Source organism: Triticum dicoccoides, chromosome 6A, assembly GCF_002162155.2.
Source record: "Triticum dicoccoides isolate Atlit2015 ecotype Zavitan chromosome 6A, WEW_v2.0, whole genome shotgun sequence".
NCBI classification, from domain to species: Eukaryota; Viridiplantae; Streptophyta; class Magnoliopsida; order Poales; family Poaceae; genus Triticum; species Triticum dicoccoides.
This window is the reverse complement of record NC_041390.1, coordinates 475,586,242-475,606,844: the sequence shown is the minus strand read 5'-3', so window position 1 is coordinate 475,606,844 and position 20,603 is coordinate 475,586,242.

Sequence of the window (20,603 nt, the reverse complement as noted above, 5' to 3'; positions counted from 1 at the left end):
GGAAAAGGATAGATTTTTATTCGGTCAAGTAGTCTAATCACCCCCCCTCTAGACATACTTTCGATCCTACAGCCGTGTTCGACATACCATAGTCAGCCTCACCGTCTGCAGTCACTATCATCATGGCTGTAGAGCTAGCCTGCTTACAACTAGCCCTGTTCGACATAATTTCCCATGCGTAGATGCCCATGCATTGCACGGAACACCAAGATTGGGGGTGGACGGCTCCGGCAGCGGCCATCGCGCCAGATTTTTCCATGGCCTTCTACTCCTAGATGTGGTGGGGAGGAGATGAGACTGATTGTGAGAGACAAGGAGTTGTTTGTAAATAGGGAACAAGTGTGGGCATCTTTTTGCAAAAATGGAGAAGCTTGGTTTGTATGCATCAGATCTAGATCCGACGGCTATTGGTGAAAGATGGGAGGCACAACATCATCACCAACTCAGGACCTGTTTGATTCACGGGATTTTGAAAACGCAGGAATAGCCAAATAAGACACGGCAATATTACAAGTTTCAAACTGATATTACAAATGTTAGGAGTAATGCTGCACCTACGAAGAGGGAGTTACTAGGAACTTTACGTAAGAACTTTAGTTACTTTAGGTGGATGCAGCATTATCATACAAACTAAAATCCACCGCCCTGACAAGTCACTAATGGGCAAATACGTTTTTGAGTCTCTGGCCACTTGATGTTTGAAAAACAAATTCAGCTTCTGCGGAGAAATGAGCTCCACCGTGTACCCGCGCGGGTGTGGCTGGGCATGAAGCGTGAGTACGTGCACGGTGCACCTATTCTCTTCTTGTATACGTACACCACCTACGTGGGGTTGTGTGAGAGAGATACAAACCTAGAGAGATATAGTGTGTGGGTTCTTGAGAGTTTTTTGTGTGGGGGTGGGTCAATCAAAAAATTTAACATATGCAATGTGTGTGAAATAGAGTCCTGGATATAACATATATATAGAGGGGGCGATCCACGAGAAGAGAGTGGAGGTATCATCGGCTTGAGGTGTCCATAGAATCAAAGAGAGGGATGATGATGTGTGTGTGTGTGTGCACGCGCGATCGATAAAGAGTGCCATCGAATTTGTGTGTGCCCACGTCAAAGATATAGAGTGGCTGGCCTACTGGAACGTGAGATGGGACATGTGCAGTTTGTCTCTGTGGCATGGATACCTACCTGCAGCGCTCGACTATCAGTGTGTGGTGGGGGAAGAGGGAGGCCCAATTAACTATAGAGGTACAATGGCTGGTATATGTGTGGAGGAAGAGAGAGGCCTACCTCATGTATTAAGGAGATCGATCTGCCTCATGTATTAAGGGAGATCGATCGGCATCCATGCATATGTGCAGGAGATGAATAAGGTTGGGAGAGAGACGGAGCTAGAGTGTTGCAGGGGGTGGTAGTGGAGTTGCTTCTAACAAATGGTGGGATAGGCTTGCTAGACAAACGGAGGGCACGCCCGCAATATCAATAAGAGAGGAGATGGCTGCTTGTTGTCTGTGCACGTGCGTGTGAGAGATGGGTCAGGAGGCATGCACGAATGATGAGGGGGGACGATGTGACTGTGGTAAGCAGACGTAACTACATAGGAAGATCAATCGCCCTTTGTAAGATAAAGGAGAGACATAACTTGTGAGGTACGTCGATCGACGGGGGGGTAGTTAAAGTCGATATAGGTATATGTTGGGAGATCGATCGGTATACATGCATGTGTGTGTTAGAAGCAAATGAGGCACGAGGAGAAGGATAGAGAGAGAGGGATGCATGTAGGAGGTGGTACGAGAGGCATACTATATCGAGGGGGAGGAGTGTGCGAGTACGAGAATGATGAAAAGAGTGGTGGGAGTGAGGCATGGACGGTGACAAGAGAAGAGGGGAAGCTTGTGTTTGTGCTAGGAACACCTGGCTAGAGAGGCATATCGATCGATGTGTGCAGTAAAGAAGGAGCTGGGGGGCCTACGCACACCGTGGGTGAACGACCTGAAGTGAAAAGACGAATTTGCGCGATGGAGCTAGAGAATGCTGAGGGAGGGTGAGAGGGATGCGGGCGTGTGCATGCACAAGAGAAAGTTAGTGCTAGCTACAAAGATAAGAGGGTTGTGTGGGTGTAAAAGACGAATAGAGATCATATGTACTTCATTATAAACAGCGAATTCAGATATTTGAAGAATTTATCATAGTGTTTCAAACCGACGGATGTGTGAATATATATAACGGTGATGAACATGGTATACTACATTTAATATGTTTTATCTCTACTCTTATAAAAAACGGAGTTGTTGATGATGGTGTGCCTGCCATCCTGCATTATAGGCCGTCTGATTTATATCTGGCGGATAGCAAGGAAACTATGATGGTTGAAGTTGGCAACAATCATGATTGTAGATTCTTATTGAAATAGAGAAATGAATTCAAGTTTAGTTCGAATTGCAGCGGTAGTATAGACATTTGGAATGCACTAAAATGTTGGTATGAGTAGGTTACATGCATTATATAGAAAGTGAAAAAATTTAATCGGACATAACATGGATTCATACTCCCTCCTTCCATCTATATAGGGCGTAATGAGATTTTTAAGACCGCCTTTGACTATTGACAAGATTAATAGTACATGACATGCACAATGTGAAAATTATATAATTGAAAGAACCTTTCACAGACGAATTTAACGGTGTGCTTTGTGTAAGTTGCATGTCATATATCATTGCTCTAATATTTGGTCAAAGTTAGCATCGAAAAACGTATTAGGCCCTATATAGATGGAAGGAGGGAGTAGCTTTGAATAGCATTTGTATAGTAAAACGGGGCAAGACCCTCTCTTTGTGTGGTGTGAATAGTTTTATTTTTTTCGTTTTCTTTTTGGTTGAGGGAAGTGCGAATTGATTTGGTACGTACAAGTACAATATTACTACACGTTAGGCTTGTCCCTAAAATTCAACCCGCGTCTTGTTATATCCCGAAAATTCAGATATCATGCTCGCAAAACTCGCGCCTTCACAACCGCGCCTTGCTATCCCGAAATTACAACGCGCGCGAAAACTCCCTCCAGCTGCCAAATCCCGACAGGCGAAATCCCCCTTCTAACCCTGAGCCGAAAGGGCCGCTAGTTCAAATCGGTGGGGGGTACTTTTGTAACACACCCTACATTTTGGACAAGCGCGTTCCTAAGTCATGCTTCACCCCCTCCCATCGCCCCCTTTTCGCCATTCGAAATCCCAGGCCGCCATAACCTCTCCGCTCCAGCCACGAAACCCCACCCTCCTCTGTCCGCCATGTCACCGCTGCCCAGCCGGAGCCTCTTCCCCGACGACGACGTCCAGCGCAATAGCTCGATGCCCCTCGTCCACCTCCCTGAATGAGGATCCGTCATCCATCTCGTCGTCCCGCCGGTTCAGCCGCCCCATCCTCCACCTCCAAGGAACTGCTCCGACGATCGCCTCGTCTATCGCGGCTGCTCCATCCCCAGAGTGCCGCCTTAACCTACTCCACCGGAACCGCATCATCCTCACCGACTCCTCGGATGAAGCCGAGGCCTATTCGATGCCACCAAAGAGGTTGTACACTCATCGCATCGCACCTTCTCCTTAACTCGACCTCCCGGCGCCGACGGTGCTCCATCCCGCACCCCCATGGAGCGGCTACCTTGAAGCCGGCGCCGCGGGTGACATCTCCACGGCGGCTCTCCCCCAGTGCGAGGCCCCTTCGGCGGCGGCGTCCATACCAGCCGGATCTGCTGCTGCTGCTCTGGCTCTCACTTGATCGCTCGCTCGGCCAGCTGCTTCTGCTGCTCTCCCCCTCGCTCGTGCTGCTGCTCTGCTCCGATTAAGCCACACTTTAGTCGACTGAATCGACTTTTGGGTCAGTCGATTTTGAGGGGTTGGGGGGCTCGCCGGAGTTAAGGAAGAACCACCCGCAGCGGGGACGGGGGCTCGCCAGAGAGGTACCCTACTATCTATCTTAGGGTTCACGGTGGGGGTGGGGGGCTAGAGGGCTGGCCGGGGCGATGGTGGCGAGTTGTTTCGGGGCGGCGAGGCGGCGCTGGGGCCGGCGGTTCGGCCGGTGGTGGCTGGCGGCTCAGGGGGGTGCAGGTTGAAGATGAACTACAGGCCCTCCCTAAACTACATGTCTAGTGCCTCTCTGCTACCATTGCGTTTAGTTTCGATAGTAGCATTCAGATTCCACAGTAAATTTCAGTTTCGACAGTTAAGTTCAGAGTCAATAGTTTTTACATCATCTGTTGTAGTCAGGTGGTTTTTGGTGATGTTAATTTTACATCCATTTTACATCATCTATTGGAGATGCTATTAGAATCCCACTTGAGATTGACGATGTCTATCTTGTGCTACTTCAGCCTTGACGTCTTACGGCTCACCGGAGCTGCTCCAACGATAGAACGATCTGTCACAAGAGAGCAGTGCCCTGGACACCGTCTATAGATTCCTCAGATCTTCCTCCACACCTCCGACAGCCACCTCTGCCTCAACTGCTTCAGCGACCAACCCAATGATGATGAGGTCGACACGGCTACGGCAAAGAGGTTGTACACTTGTTGCATCACTTATTACTATACATTCACGTCGATCCATTAGGGCTATTTTGGTTCAACGGAAAAACATCGATCCACTGGTTGTTACCATCACTCTAAATTTCTGCATGCTCTCCTTACATAATCTCACCATAATTTTTTCGTATGCATGTCAAATATTCTACATAGTCATGGTGAACATGTAGAGAAAAAGAGAAGAGTTTTGCGCAGCAATACAATGTCACGCAGACATCACTCCATGGTGGGTTCAATGGCAAACCCTCCCCACCCCTCTCTACATTGTAATCCAGAGGAAGATATCTGTTCTGAGGCGGATTCGGACGCCGCTGACCACTCCTATTTACCCCCCAAGGTGTTTGCTCTACCTTGGCATGATGATGTTAGTCATATCATGCATATGTTGCCTTGAAGTGCCTACTTTTAACATCATATATGTCATCTGCTTAGTTTAGACATGTTCTGTAATGCCACCTGTTTAGTTTCTATATCATATATGGGAATTATGCTGTCTCATGTCTTTTAGCCAGCCATAATATACGTGAAATGTGCAATGCCATCCTGTTTAACTAGGCATCATATATTTAAATGATATCTTTCCCATCCTTTTCTTCATTACATTTCCATTTGTCGACAATGTTTGTACATTAAACTACTCTTCCTGTGAATCAGCCATTTGGGTGGGAGATGGAAAAATCTGGAATGAAAACAAGGCCTTCAGAGCAGACAGTGCTACCTGTCGAAGCAGATCTCTTGTTGGGTCCCGATAGCTCCTCAGAGATGGATTCAGAGATAGATGACCAGTCCTATTCCCCCCACTGAGGTGTATGCTCTAACTTGGCACGGTTATACTGCTCATATCATGCATACGGTGTCTTGCATTGCATAGTTTAGACATCATATACACAATATTCAACACCATGTTCTTAGTTCAGACATCATATCAGGTGCCCTTTGTTTAGCATATAAATCACATATGTGAATTAAATGATGCGATCCTGATTACTTAGAGAACATGTAGGTGAATTATGTCATGCGATCCTGTTTAGTTATTCATCATATCTCCGAATTATGTTATGCTATGTTATCCACTTTAAATAGACATCATATATGTGAAATTATGTCATGCTATCCGTTTTAGTTAAACAATATACATGTCAACTATTTCATGCCCTCTTTTTTCCACACTATCTATTGCATTTGTCTCTCATACAATGTCTGTACATTCAACTATGTTTCCTATTTATCAGCCATTTGAATTGGAGCGGGTGATGCCAGTATCTAGCGGACTAAAAACACGGTCTTCAAATAAAACAGTGCTACCTCTTGGTGGAGATAGCACCCCGGTTGTACATGCACAAGAACCAGCCCTATCACACATAACCCAAACTCTCGCAGATTGTACCCCTACTACGATGGACAGAGAACCAGCTTCGCCCAATCTAACCCCAACCCCAGCCGATAGTAACCCAGTTCCTGTTAACACGGCACCATCTCCACCACAGAGCTCCCAAACAAGAGCAGTTAGTAATGCAGCTCCAGTGCCCATAGGGCTAGTACTATCACGGCGAACCCCAACTCCACCAGTTAGTACGCCTATTCCTATGGAGGAAGCACAACCAGCTAGTCGTAGTTTAGCATCTAGCGCATTTGATGTTGTTAAATCGTATGTGCGTATCTTCCCATCTTGGAAATATTATACTGAAGATGAAGGAAAATGCCAGTTGCAGGTGTTTGTCCAGGAGTTATGTGTAAGTAATGTTATTCATGGCAATTACTTTGCTTCGTCCCATACATCCTACCTCCATGATGGTTATAATACAGCAAATTTTCCCATTTTTCTCTATAGAGAAGGACCGATTTGGAAACTCGGGATGAGGTAACCTATGCTAATACCTCTGCTATCTTCAAGAATGCTTGGTGGCAGTATCGGAATTACCTGAAGAAAATGTACTTCACCGGCAAAGAAACTCATCAAATTCCCTTATGTTCTCCTGAGACACATTTACTGGACGATGACTGGGAACGCCTTGTTCTGAACTAGTCCCGAACCAAGAATGTGGTAAGGTCTATGAGCTCATTTTCTATTTTTAAGTATTATATTCTTGCGTCTTACTGTACTCTGTTCATGTAGAACAAGTGCCTAAACCTGAAGAACAACTGTTCTAATTTAAGATTCCGTTGCTACCACAGGACATAGATATATGTTTGTTTGATGCTTTTATTATGTACTAGTACTTGGCAATAGAAGACTTGGTAGTTTAATCATGTCCACCTTACTAATGAACTGGTTCACCGAATTGAGTTTCATATACTAGTACATGCTAAACTTGTTATGTGTCTGCTTGTTTCTTCTTTTAGAATGTTGACAGAATATTGGGGAAGAGTGCCTTATTAAGCAACAGTAAAGGAAGTAATGCAGATAAGGTTCAGGATAGTGACACATCCTATCTTGGTTTAGTGTTGGAGTTACTGGCCACTACCGCTTGCACAAGCTATTCAAACTCACTGCCTGAATCAGTTTGGTTTCTTGAGTCTCAACTACAAGCTGAAAGACATCGATCAGCTGTGCTGCGACAAGAAGCGGAAGGACTGTGAAAGTCCCTGGAGCATTCAGATGCATACTTTCTGGTGCAACAGCAAGCGTTGGAGGATTTTAGCGCCAAACAGGACAAAGCTAATCAGCTTGCTAAGCTTATTGCCAGCATGGTGGATACCCAGGATAACGTTTCCTGAGCTCTTCTGAAGTTGTTTCAGTTATGCTCTTGTTTTGCTGCCGCGTTTATTTGCACTGGTGGCCAATTTTGACGGCTAGTGTATATGATATGCTCCTTTGTTCCCTATATTTGCACTGGTGGCGAACTTTGATGCCCAGTGGATGTAATATGTGTAATAGCTGTGATAGCCTAGCGCTTGTTGCTTGCTTATTTATTTCCTTGTTGTCTTGTTTATTTGTTTGCTTGTAGTCATTGCAGTTCTTTTTCCGCGGTTAACTAGTGGCTGCAATAACCTATTTTTTAAAACTAGGCCACAATAATCATGGGCTAATATTTACTGTAGTGACACTGAGCCTCCTACGGGCCGTAGAAACAGTGGGCCTTCTACGGGCCATAGAAACAGTAGGCCTTCTATGGGTCATAGAAACAATGGGCCTTCTACGGGTTGTATCATCAATGGGCCTTATACGGGCCGTTTGATTGATTGGCCAAACATGGGCGAATAACAGGCCGCATTATGGCCGTAAACGGGCTAGAGTTGGAATCGTCCGTTCATGGGCCGACCGTAACGGGCCATCGTTAATAGGCCGTATTTGATGATGTTATGAAAATGGCCCAACGTATTAACGGACCACAAACGGGCCGACTGTAACCACGGGCTAAATTTGGCCCACAAGCAGAAAATGACAGTAACGGGCCGTAAGTAAACGAATGTTGGAAATGAGCCCAAGAATAAATGGGCTCTGAGAAGGCCGAAAGATAACATGGGCTGGAAACAGCCCAACAGAATAACGGGCCGTTAATGGGTATAAAGTGATACACTGTTCATTACGGGCCAGTTTCACCACGGACCATTAATGGGTGTAAAGTGATACACTGTTCATTACGGGCCAGTTTCACCACGGGTCGTTAATAGGCCAAGAGTTACATAGGGCCTCATATGGGCCGAAAGACGTCATGGGCCATACATGGGCCAGAAGTGAAAACGAACTGGAATCATATTGGATGGCCCAGATGACGCTACTGGGCCTAATTCGGATAGGGCGTAACGGGCCTTGGGTTAGCGGGCTGTAAATGGGCTATATGCGAACAGGTCGTTAACAGGCTTTCCGTGGGCCGGCCCGCCACCTTTTGACCAAGTCAAACGGGCCGACCTTTTCATAGGAATAGGCCTCTGTTGGGCCGTGCCATGTGTCGACGTATCATAAGCGCCTTCCGTCCAATGAGTGGTTGACATCTGTCCCAACGATGAGCCGACGCGTGTTTCCTCCAGTCAATGATGATTTTACACGTGGAAAATCCCCATTGGTCGGGGCTGTTAACGGGTTATCGGATCCAAAACCCGACCCGATAGCTTAACGGCGTTCCGTTACGGTGGATGCCACGTGTCGGTCACCCTTGACGAAAGCACTTCTGTGACGTGCGATTTATCGTCATGGAAGTGGACACTTCCGTGATGATAATTTTGGTAATATCATGGAACACTTCTATGACAGCACAGGTATGACTATCTTGATTCTGTCATAAATTTGTCATGGATGTACATGCATGACAAAAAAAGTGACCTACTGTGACAAACACGTATCATCACGGAAGTGTATTTTTTTGTAGTGAGTGCATCCGTTGCATGGCAACCCCTACTCACACACATTGATATCTATCGATGGGCATCTCCATAGCCCGTTGATATGCCTAGTTGATGTGAGAATATCTCCCTCTTTCTGTCTTCTCCACAACCAACATATTCTATTCCAGCTATAGTGCTATGTCCATGGCTCACGCTCATGTATTGCGTGAAAGTTGAAAAAGTTTGAGAACATCAAAAGTATGAAACAATTGCTTGGATTGTCATCGGGGTTGTGCATGGTTTGAATATTTTCTGTGATGAAGATGGATCATAGCCAGACTATATGATTTTGTAGGGATAAGCTTTCTTTGGCCATGTTATTTTGAGAAGACATAATTGCCTTGTTAGGGGCGTTAAACGATAGCGCTTGTTGGGAGGCAACCCAATTTTATTTTTATTCCTTGCTTTTTGCTCCTGTTTAGTAATAAATAGTTTATCTAGCCTCTGTTTTGGTTGTGTTGTTTGTGTTTAATTAGTGTTTGTGCCAAGTAGAACCGTTGGGAAGACTTGGGGAAAGTCTTGTTAATCTTTCTGTAAAAAACAGAAACTTTAGCGCTCGCGAGAACTGCTGCCATTTTTATTTGGAAAGTGATATTTAGTTAATTATTTTTGCAGATGATTAATAAATAAATTTCCCACGTCCAGAAATTTATTTTAGAATTTTTGGGGTTCCATATCTTGCGCTAGCTACAGATTACTACAGCCTATTCTGTTTTTTGACAGATTCTGTTTTTCGTGGGTTGTCTGCTTATTTTGATGAATCTATGGCTAGTAAAATAGTTTATAAACCATAGAGAAGTTGGAATACAGTAGGTTTAGCACCAATATAAATAAAGAATGAGTTCATTACAGTACCTTGAAGTGGTCTTTTGTTTTCTTTCGCTAACGGAGCTCATGAGATTTTCTACTTTAAGTTTTGTGTTGTGTAGTTTTCAAGTTTTGGGTAAGGATTTGATGGATTATGGAACAAGGAGTGGCAAGAGCCTAAGCTTGGGGATGCCCATGGCACCCCCAAGATAATCTAAGGACACCAAAAAGCCAAATCTTGGGGATGCCCCGGAAGGCATCCCCTCTTTCGTCTACTTCCATCGGTAACTTTACTTGGAGCTATATTTTTATTCACCACATGATATGTGTTTTGCTTGGAGCGTCTTGTATGATTTGAGTCTTTGCTTTTTAGTTTACCACAATCATCTTTGCTGTACACACCTTTGGAGAGAGACACACATGATTCGGAAATTATTAGAATACTCTCTGTGCTTCACTTATATCTTTTGAGTTATATAGTTTTGCTCTAGTACTTCACTTATATCTTTTAGAGCACGGTGGTGAATTTGTTTTATAGAAACTATTGATCTCTCATGCTTCACCTAGATTATTTTGAGAGTCTTAAATAGCATGGTAATTTTCTTAAATAATCCTAATATGCTAGGTATTCAAGATTAGTAAAAACTTTCTTATGAGTGTTTTGAATACTAAGAGAAGTTTGATGCTTGGTGATTGTTTTGAGATATGGAGGTAGTGATATTAAAGTTATGCTAGTTGAGTACTTGTGAATTTGAGAAATACTTGTGTTGAAGTTTGCAAGTCCCATAGCATGCACGTATGGTAAATGTTATGTAACAAATTTCAAACATGAGGTGTTCTTTGATTGTCCTCCTTATGAGTGGCGGTCGGGGACGAGCGATGGTCTTTTCCTACCAATCTATCCCCCTAGGAGCATGCATGTAGTGCTTGGTTTTTGATGAATTGTAGATTTTTGCAATAAGTGTGTGAGTTCTTTATGACTAATGCTGATTCCATGGATTATACGCACTCTCACCTTTCCATCATTGCTAGCCTCTTCGGTACCGTGCATTGCCCTTTCTCACATTGAGAGTTGGTGCAAACTTCGCCGGTGCATCCAAACCCCATGATATGATACGCTCTTTCACACATAAACCTACTTATATCTTCCTCAAAACAGCCACCATACCTACCTATTATGGCATTTCCATAGCCATTCCGAGATATATTGCCATGCAACTTTCCACCATCCCGTTTATCATGACACGTTCATCATTGTCATATTGTTTAGCATGATCATGTATTTGACATAGTATTTGTGGCAAAGCCACCATTCATAATTCTTTCATACATGTCACTCTTGGTTCATTGCATATCCCGGTACACCGCCGGAGGCATTCATATAGAGTCATACCTTGTTCTATTATCGAGTTGTAATCATTGAGTTGTAAATAAATAGAAGTGTGATGATCATCATTTAATAGAGCATTGTCCCAATAAAAAAAGAAAAAAAAGAGAAAGGCCAAAAAAAGAAGAAGGCCCAAAAAAAGAAATGAAAAGGGACAATGCTACTGTCCTTTTTTTCCACACTTGTGCTTCAAAGTAGCACCATGATCTTCATGATAGAGAGTCTCTTGTTTTGTCACTTTCATATACTAGTGGGAATTTTTCATTATAGAACTTGGCTTGTATATTCCAACAATGGGCCTCCTCAAGTGCCCTAGGTCTTCGTGAGCAAGCAAGTTTGATGCACACCCACTAGTTTCTTTTGTTGAGCTTTCATACATTTATAGCTCTAGTGCATCCGTTGCATGGCAATCCCTACTCCTTGCATTAACATCAATCGATGGGCATGTCCATAGCTCATTGATTAGCCTCGTTGATGTGAGACTTTCTCCTTTTTTTGTCTTCTCCACATAACCCCCATCATTATACTCTATTCCACCCATAGTGCTATATCCATGGCTCACGCTCATGTATTGCATGAAGGTTTATAAAGTTTGAGATTACTAAAGTATGAAACAATTGCTTGGCTTGTCATCGGGGTTGTGCATGATGAGAGCAGTCTTGTGTGATGAAAATGGAGCATGACTAAACAATATGATTTTGTAGGGATGAACTTTCTTTGGCCATGTTATTTTGAGAAGACATAATTGCTTAGTTAGTATGCTTGAAGTATTATTATTTCTATGTCAATATTAAACTTTTATCTTGAATCTTTCGGATCTGAATATTCATGCCATAATTAAGAAGAATTACATTGAAATTATGCCTAGTAGCATTCCACATCAAAAATTCTATTTTTATCATTTACCTACTCGAGGACGAGCAGGAATTAAGCTTGGGGATGCTTGATACTTCTCCAACGTATCTATAATTTTTGATTGCTCCATGCAATATTATCTTCTGTTTTGGACATTATTGGGCTTTATTATTCACTTTTATATTATTTTTGGGACTAACCTATTAACCAGAGGCCCAGCCTAGAATTGCTGTTTTTTTGCCTATTTCAGAGTTTCGCAGAAAAAGAATATCAAACGGAGTCCAAACGGAATGAAACCTTTGGGAATGTGATTTTTGGAACGAACATGATCTAGGAGACTTAGACCCTACGTCAAGACCCCAATAGGGAAGCCATGAGGTAGGGGCGTGCCTACCCCCCCCCCCAGGCGTGCCCTCCACCCTCGTGGGCCCCCTGTTGCTCCACTGACATACTCCTTCCTCCTATATATACCTACGTACCCCCCAAACGATCAAAGACGGAGCCAAAACCCTAATTCCACCACCGTAACTTTCTGTATCCACGAGATCCCATATTGGGGCATGTTCTGGAGCTCCACCGGAGGGGGCATCGATCACGGAGGGCTTCTACATCAACACCATAGCCTCTCCGATGATGTGTGAGTAGTTTACCTCAGACCTTCGGGTCCATAGTTATTAGCTAGATGGCTTCTTCTCTCTTTTTGGATCTCAATACAATGTTCTCCCCCTCTCTCGTGGAGATCTGTTCGATGTAATCTTTTTTTGTGGTGTGTTTGTTGAGACTGATGAATTGTGAGCTTATGATCAAGTTTATCTATGAACAATATTTGGATCTTCTGAATTCTTTTATGTATGATTGGTTATCTTTGCAAGTATCTTTGAATTATCAGTTTGGTTTGGCCTACTAGATTGATCTTTCTTGCAATGGGAGAAGTGCTTAGCTTTGGGTTCAATCTTGCAGTGTCCTTTCCCAGTGACAGTAGGGGAAGCAAGGCACGTATTATATTGTTGCCATCGAGGATAACAAGATGGGGGTTTTATCATATTGCATGAATTTATCCCTCTACATCATGTCATCTTGCTTAAAGCGTTACTCTGTTCTTATGAACTTAATACTCTAGATGCATGCTGGATAGCGATAGATGTGTGGAGTAATAGTAGTAGATGCAGGCAGGAGTCGGTCTACTTGTCTCGGACGTGATGCCTATATACATGATCATACCTAGATATTCTCACAACTATGCTCAATTCTGTCAATTGCTCAACAGTAATTTGTTCACCCACCGTAAAATACTTATGCTCTTGAGAGAAGCCACTAGTGAAACCTATGGCCCCCGGGTCTATCTTCCATCATATTAATCTTCAAACACTTAGTTATTTTCATTGCCTTTTATTTTACTTTGCATCTTTATCATAAAAATACCAAAAATATTATCTTATCATATCTATCAGATCTCACCCTCGTAAGCGACCGTATAGGGATTCACAACATCTTATCGCGTTGGTTGCGAGGATTTATTTTTCTTGTGTAGGTGCGAGGGACTAGCGCGTAGCCTCCTACTGGATTGATACCTTGGTTCTCAAAAACTGAGGGAAATACTTATGCTACTTTGCTGCATCACCCTTTCCTCTTCAAGGGAAAACCAATGTAGTGCTCAAGAGGTAGCAGGTAACAGGAGGCAGGGACACAATGTTTACCCAGGTTCGGGCCCTCTTGATGGAGGTAATACCCTACGTCCTGCTTGATTGATATTGATGAGTATGAAGATTACAAGAGTTGATCTACCACGAGATCGTAATGGCTAAAACCCAAGAAGTCTGGCCTGTATATTGTGATTATGATTGCCTCTATGGACTAAACCCTCCAGTTTATATAGACACGGAGGGGACTAGGGTTGTACAAAGTCGGTTACAGAGAAAGGTATATTCATATCTGAACGCCAGGCTTGCCATCCACGCCAAGGAAAGTCCCATCCGGACACGGGAGAGAGTCTTCTATCTTGCATCTTCATGGCCCATTAGTCCGATCCATGTTACATAGGCCGGATGCCCGAGGACCCCTTAATCCAGGACTCCCTCAGTAGCCCCTCAACCAGGCTTCAATGACAATGTGTCCGGCGTGCCGATTGTCTTCGGCATTGCAAGGCGGGTTCCTCTCTGAATACTCTAAAACAACCTTCGAATGCAGAAAACGTGTTCGGCTCTACAAAACGAGTACCACACACACACACACGCAGAGAGTACAATATTTGAGTCCAATCCTCTAACAATTTTCGTAGCATGACATCACGTCACAACCCGGTCATTATTTCAAACCGTTTTTAGCCTCCCACTCCATGTTTCAAGATGCAGTTTTATTGGCACGTCTTGTCAAAGCAGAGATCGTGTCCCCTTATTGTGGGATTCTCATCAATACGGGTGTGGGTAATCCAATCACGCCGCATGCACGACCCTTGGGGAATAGGCGAGTTTTAAGGCGAGTGGGGAGGCGCTTGTTATTCACTACCTTTATAAAAGGGATAAGGATTCACCTCTTTCACCCACGCCTTCCTTCTCTCTGCCCATCCATTCTCGAGCTCCAGCACCCAAGCTTCCATCCATTCCACCTCAAAAAAGCACTCCAGCCATGGTTTCCTTCGTCAAGGAGAAGGACATCACCAAGCTCCGGGAGGCCGGGTACTTAGCCAAGGAAATCGCCCACCGGCTTAAAGCCAAGGGACAAATCGTCCCTACCCCGGAGCCCCATGAGAGGGTCGTGTTCATCCCCCACTTCGTCCACGGTTTGGGATTTCCTCTCCACCGATTCGTCCACGGACTCATGTTCTACTATGGGCTGGATTTCCATGATCTGGCCCCCAACTCCTTCCTCAATATCTCGGCATTTATTGTCGTGTGCGAGGCCTTCCTCCGTATCCCACCCTACTTCGGACTGTGGTTAAAGATCTTCAATGTGAAGCCAAAGGTGGTGGATGGCCAACACGCAGAGTGTAGAGGCACCATGGTGAGCAAGATGCCCAACATCATATGGCCCAAGGGTACCTTCGTGGAAACTGTCAAAGGGTGGCAACAAAAGTGGTTCTACGTCACAGAGCCTCGCGATGCCACCTGGGCCGCTGCTCCTGAATTCCAGTCCGGCACCCCGATGCGGCTCACCTCCTGGCTAGAGAAGGGCCTGGACTGGTCTTCGTCGGACGAGATGATAGCGCTTCAGACGCGCATCAGGAGCATGGTGGACAAGAACGTCAATCTTGTCAATGTGATCCAGGTGATGCTCGCTTGCCAGATCCTTCCATGCCAAAGCCGGACTTGCCATTTGTGGGAGTTCGATCCGGCCAAGCACGAAGATATCTGGAAGGTGCTCTTCAAGGCCAACGAGACATGGCCGGCGATGACCGAGGACCGCGGGCACGACCTGGCCCACCCCGCTAGTGCGGTAAGTTTTCCATATTTTAAGGTATATCCTTTACTTGCTTACTCAAGGAAGATGTCTAAGCTTCCCTATTTGTTTTTTCAGGGCTGGACAAATAAGGCGGAGCGGATTCAGTGTCCGGCTCTGCTGCCCGAAGAACCAGCTATCTCGCTTCTGATGACGTCCGAAGATGCCGAAACCCACTCCCCTCCCGCCACCGACGACGAGGAAGAGGAGGAAAGCAATTCTCCCCCTGAGTGGGGAAGGAAGAAAAGGGCAGCCTTCACGCATTTGGAGGTAGAGGCGTCCAAGAAGGGGAAGGCCTCCGCCGCGGATAGCTCCGCGTGGGACATTGACAGCAGCTCCGAGTGGCGCCCCAGGGATAAGCCCCTGGCCGAATCGTAAGTACTCAAAGACGCACACAAATATCCAGCTTCTTTACTTCATAATTTTAACATGTTAAATCATGCACTTGCATTCCGGCTCGTTCCGATCTTGAGCGATCCCCATCTTCGAGAAATTCGCTGGATCCGGAGGTAATGGACCGCGGGTCCCTTCCAGTGACCTCTTCTCCCAAGGCCATGGATGACGCCGAGGTGCTGTCCCGAAGGACCTGCCCAGGCCAGGGAGAGAGGCAGGAGGCCATCAGGGTGGCGCCAGAGGGTGAACCCTCGGCCGCCGAACACATGAGGGAGCAAATCCCCATGGAGACTGGCGATGGGGGTTGTATCCAATCCGGCCCCTAGCCGAATACAATTCCGGAGACCTATACGGCTCCAGAATCTGGCAAGCAGCCTTCTTCGAAAGAAGGAGGTGCACCAATTCCACCGGTGACATCTGTCCATCCAGAGGCACCAGATACTCTACTGGAAGCGCTGCAAAGCACTTCCATTATTGAGGAACATCGTATCCTTATGGGTACGGTGATTGAGAGGATTCAGTCCGCAAAGAGCGGACTGACCAAAGCCTGCAAAAGCCTTCTAACAGGCTTTGAGGTAAGCGACGCAATTGTATAAAAAGAATGTCATAGTATAGACAATAGCCCCTGAGACTCTGTCTGGTGTTCGAAAAGAAAAGTCAGACAGAGGATCAAGTAATTTTCGTGGGATACTAAGCAAATATGTCTTATGTGAATAAGCAGGTGTCGTTGCTGGCTGCGACCTCTCATGCTACCGAGGTCTCTGGACAAAAGCAGAGTCTAGAGCGGGCCGAGAAAGAGCTTGGCCGTGTAAAAAAGCAGCTAGAAGACAAGCAAGGTGTGCAATGACCTTTTGTAGATCCAGAAAGGATGAATGATTTGTACTGACCATAGTGCCATGATATTTGTTAGGAGCGGCGACCGAGGTGGAGACCCTCAAGAAGGCGCTGGCCGAGGCCAAGGAGAGAGCGGCAAAGGAACAAGCCGCCCGTGAAAAGCATGAGGCCAGGGTTGGTGAGGTCCAGCAGGAGCTCCAGGACACCGTGAAGAAATACGAGTCCTTGGAGCGCAACGTTGCAGATCAAGAGTCTGAACTTGCCAAGGCCCGCCAAAGCGTGCATGATGCCCGGGTTGAAGCCCAGGGTGCCCTCCAGAAAATCCAGGAGGCCAGAAAAACCGCGGTGGGTAAGGCCTTTATTATGTAGAGCAAGTATGTGAAGATCCTCTTACTAACCCAGATTTGGAGTTCTCCAGGGGCGTGCGGATCTACCGCGCAGTGTTTCTAACACTACGGAGTTCTTCCGAGCCAAAGAGGGGAGCTCGACGGAGAAGCTGTTCTGATCGCAATACCTTGCGCCAGAACATCTGGTGCCCTTTAGCGATCAGCTAAAACAGCTGGTCGAACTGCATAGGGTGGCCGAACTAGCCATGAAGGATTTAATAATCCAGCTATGGCCTGCCGAAGTCATACCCAGCAGCTACTTCGGGCTCGTGAAGCGGCTGGTCAATGCCTGCCCCCCAGCTTGACGTCATCAAGCGGTCGGTCTGCATCGAAGGTGCGCGGATGGCCTTTGCCCGTGTCAAGATACAGTGGGCGAAGATGGACGCCATCAAGCTCGCGACCGAGGGACCGCCCGATGGCAAGGAGCACCGCACGCCGGAGCGGTATTTTGATGATGTCCTCAAGGGATCCCGCATTGTAGAGGGCCAGTGTTCAAAAGACATTATCTTTGAATGAGTACCTTCATGTTATCATACCCTGTATGATGAAAACAAGACTGATATGTAATATAATTCTTGCTATTTATTTTGGAGTTTTACCTCCGTGCGATCGTTTTATTAAATCTGAGAGTTGGCCAGTCGTTGGCTTCAGCCCCCACGTAGCTAGTACAGGGGTGTTCGGGCTGAAACCTAAACACTCTTGATACAAAATTTTGGTCCTTAAAGGAGGTGTTTAGCGCAGCAAACTAGGCAATCGGACTATGTGGCTTTATCACCCTCACTTAGCCATAGGAGTTTGACAATAGAAATGTAGATGCAGCCCCTAGTATTTTTTAGTCCAGACTAGGGTGCTGTAGACACCTGATCGGGTGAAGGCCGATGCATCGCATAATGCGGAAAAAATCGCAAGAGATTTTAACCTCCAAAGAGCTGACCGGCTCACACCTCATCATGACAGTCAGTTTTCGGCTTTCTCTACTGAGGTGCTCATCCGGATAAACCAGGACACAATCACAATAGTTCTCCCTTTACTACCCTAGCCAATAGAGCGGAACGTAAGGTAGTAAGCATAGGAGCTGGGCAACCCAACTATTCACCAAAGACATGATTCGGAGCCGATGCATATAATGCTAAATTCGGGGGCCGAACTATACTGTAAAAGTGTTCGGACTTGTTGCCATAGTATGGGGTGCAATAAAGTCCCTGGCGAATTACGGCGTACCAAAGTGTACGGATGCAATCGATAAGAATAGTGAAATAAAATGAAGTAAAAAGCTAGTGCCACATGAGTTGGGCCACAACCTATGTTCATTATGATTTTGATTAATACGTCCAAGCGTGTTTGTACAAATAGTGCGAGAAGAAACAGGGTTATTTAACATGCCAAGACCAAGGGGGAGCTGTGTACGGGTCCTGGAAACAGGTAGAATGATCATCAAGAAGAACATCTAGAGATTCCCCCACACGTTTGTGCTGCTTGCCGCCTTGCTATATCCGTACTTCGAAATGACCGATGATCAGGCCGTCGAGAGGGGCCTGTAGAGAAGAGACCAAAAATGGTAAAAAGGAAAGGAAAAGTATGTGTTGGAGCCGTATGATGGACCACAATCAAGTTACGCCTCCGTCTATGCCCATGGTATTTTGAGTGTGTAGTTATGTACGCACGGTACGTATGCCGCCATTTGGTAGGGACTGAGACGGAGGCCGAATTCCTAGTCGAGCTCCTGACGAGCAGGACTGTCCTGCCGCAGAGTAGTCCGGACTCGTTTGGCAGTGTCTGGGAGCGTGGCCGCCGAATTAAGGTTCTGCTTGTTAAGGTCGCTCCGTACTTCTGCTGCCAGGGCCGCGGTGTGCTCCTCAGTATGGAGGGAGCGCTCCGTGTTTCCATTGACTGTGATGACACAACATGGTCTGAGCATCTTGAGCTTGAGATAAGCATAATGTGGCACCACATTGAATCGCGCAAATGCAGTTCGTCCGAGCAGTGCGTGATAGCCACTATGGAAGGGGACGATATCGAAGATCAAGTCCTCGCTTCGGAAGTTGTCCGGAGATCCAAAGATGACTTCCGATGTAATTGAGCCTGTGCAGCGGGCCTCTACACCTGGTATTACTCCTTTAAAGGTAGTTTTTCTGGGCTTGATTCTACACGGATCGATGCCCATTTTTCGGATTGTATCCTGATAGAGTAGGTTGAGGCTGCTGCCACCGTCCATGAGGACGCGCGTAAGGTGGAATCCATTAATTATTGGGTCGAGGACCAGTGCGGATGAACCACCATGACGGATACTGGTCGGATGGTCCCTGCGATAGAAAGTGATCGGGCAGGACGACCATGGGTTGAATTTTGGGGCGACTGGCTCTATCGCATAGACGTCCCTGAGTGCACGTTTGCGCTCCCTCTTGGGGATATGGGTAACGTATATCATGTTCACCATTTTAACCTGGGGGGGGGGACTTCTTCTGTCCCCCCGTGTTCGGCGGACGGGGCTCCTCGTTGTCATTCTCGCTTTGCGACCCCTTCTCCTTGTCTTCGACGTTTAACTTGCCGACCTGTTTGAAGACCCAACAGCTCCGGTGGGTATGATTGGCTGGTTTATCAAGGGTGTCGTGGATCTGACATGGATGATCGAGTATGCGGTCCAAGCTGGAAGAGCCCTAGTTATTCCTTTGATATGGCTTCGTCCGCTGACCGGACTTGGAGCCACCGGACCCGGCGTTAACCGTCGTGTCATCACTATTGTCACCATTGTTTCGACTCTTATGATTGCTGCGTCGGGTCTTGCCGTTTCTATTCCTGGTTTCAGAGGTGCCAGGTTCGCTTGCCTTATTATTGCTATGGGCTAGCCAACTATCTTCGCCCGCACAGAAGCGGGTCATAAGTGCCGTGAGGGCCGCCATGGACTTCGTCTTTTCTTGGCCGAGGTGTCGGGTGTCACACCCTAGCTAGTCATGCATTAGAGTGTTGCATCATGTTTATTCTTTCATCAGAAACCTGAAATGGGGATGACAGAACCCCCAGCCCCCTCTGAAACCAACTAGGGTTTACTAAAAACTTTTTCAATGAACCTGAAATGCCCTTCTAAAATGCCCATCATTTTTGTCTTGGTTCAGAACCCCTGACAAAAGTGATGCACATTTTCCTAGGTCATCCTAGGGTCTTTGATTTAAATCATAGATATTTGAATTTGGGCATTTAAAATTATATAAAATATTCAGATGCCCAAATATCTCCAAACTAAAATGTTTCATGTTGGAAATAATCCAACTATGGACCAGGAGTAGTTTGGTGATTTTAGGAGTTGCCTAAGTATTTTTAATAAATCAACAAAGTTGCAGAAGTATTAAAAAACAGGAAACAGGAAAAAATAGAAAAACTTACCTGGCGCCCAGCACCCGGCCCACCTGCCGGCCCAGCCCAGCGCCGCTCCAGCGAGCTGCTTGCCGGCCAGGCAGGCAGGCAGGTGCCCGACGGCGACCGCAGCGCGCGCCACGCACCTGCTCGCCGCCTCGCCGCTCCCCTCGCCCGGTGACGTCGTGGATCTCTCCCCCTCTCTTCCCCGAACCCCCCAGACACCCCCTCTCCTCTCCAGCTCCTCCCCCTCGCGCCC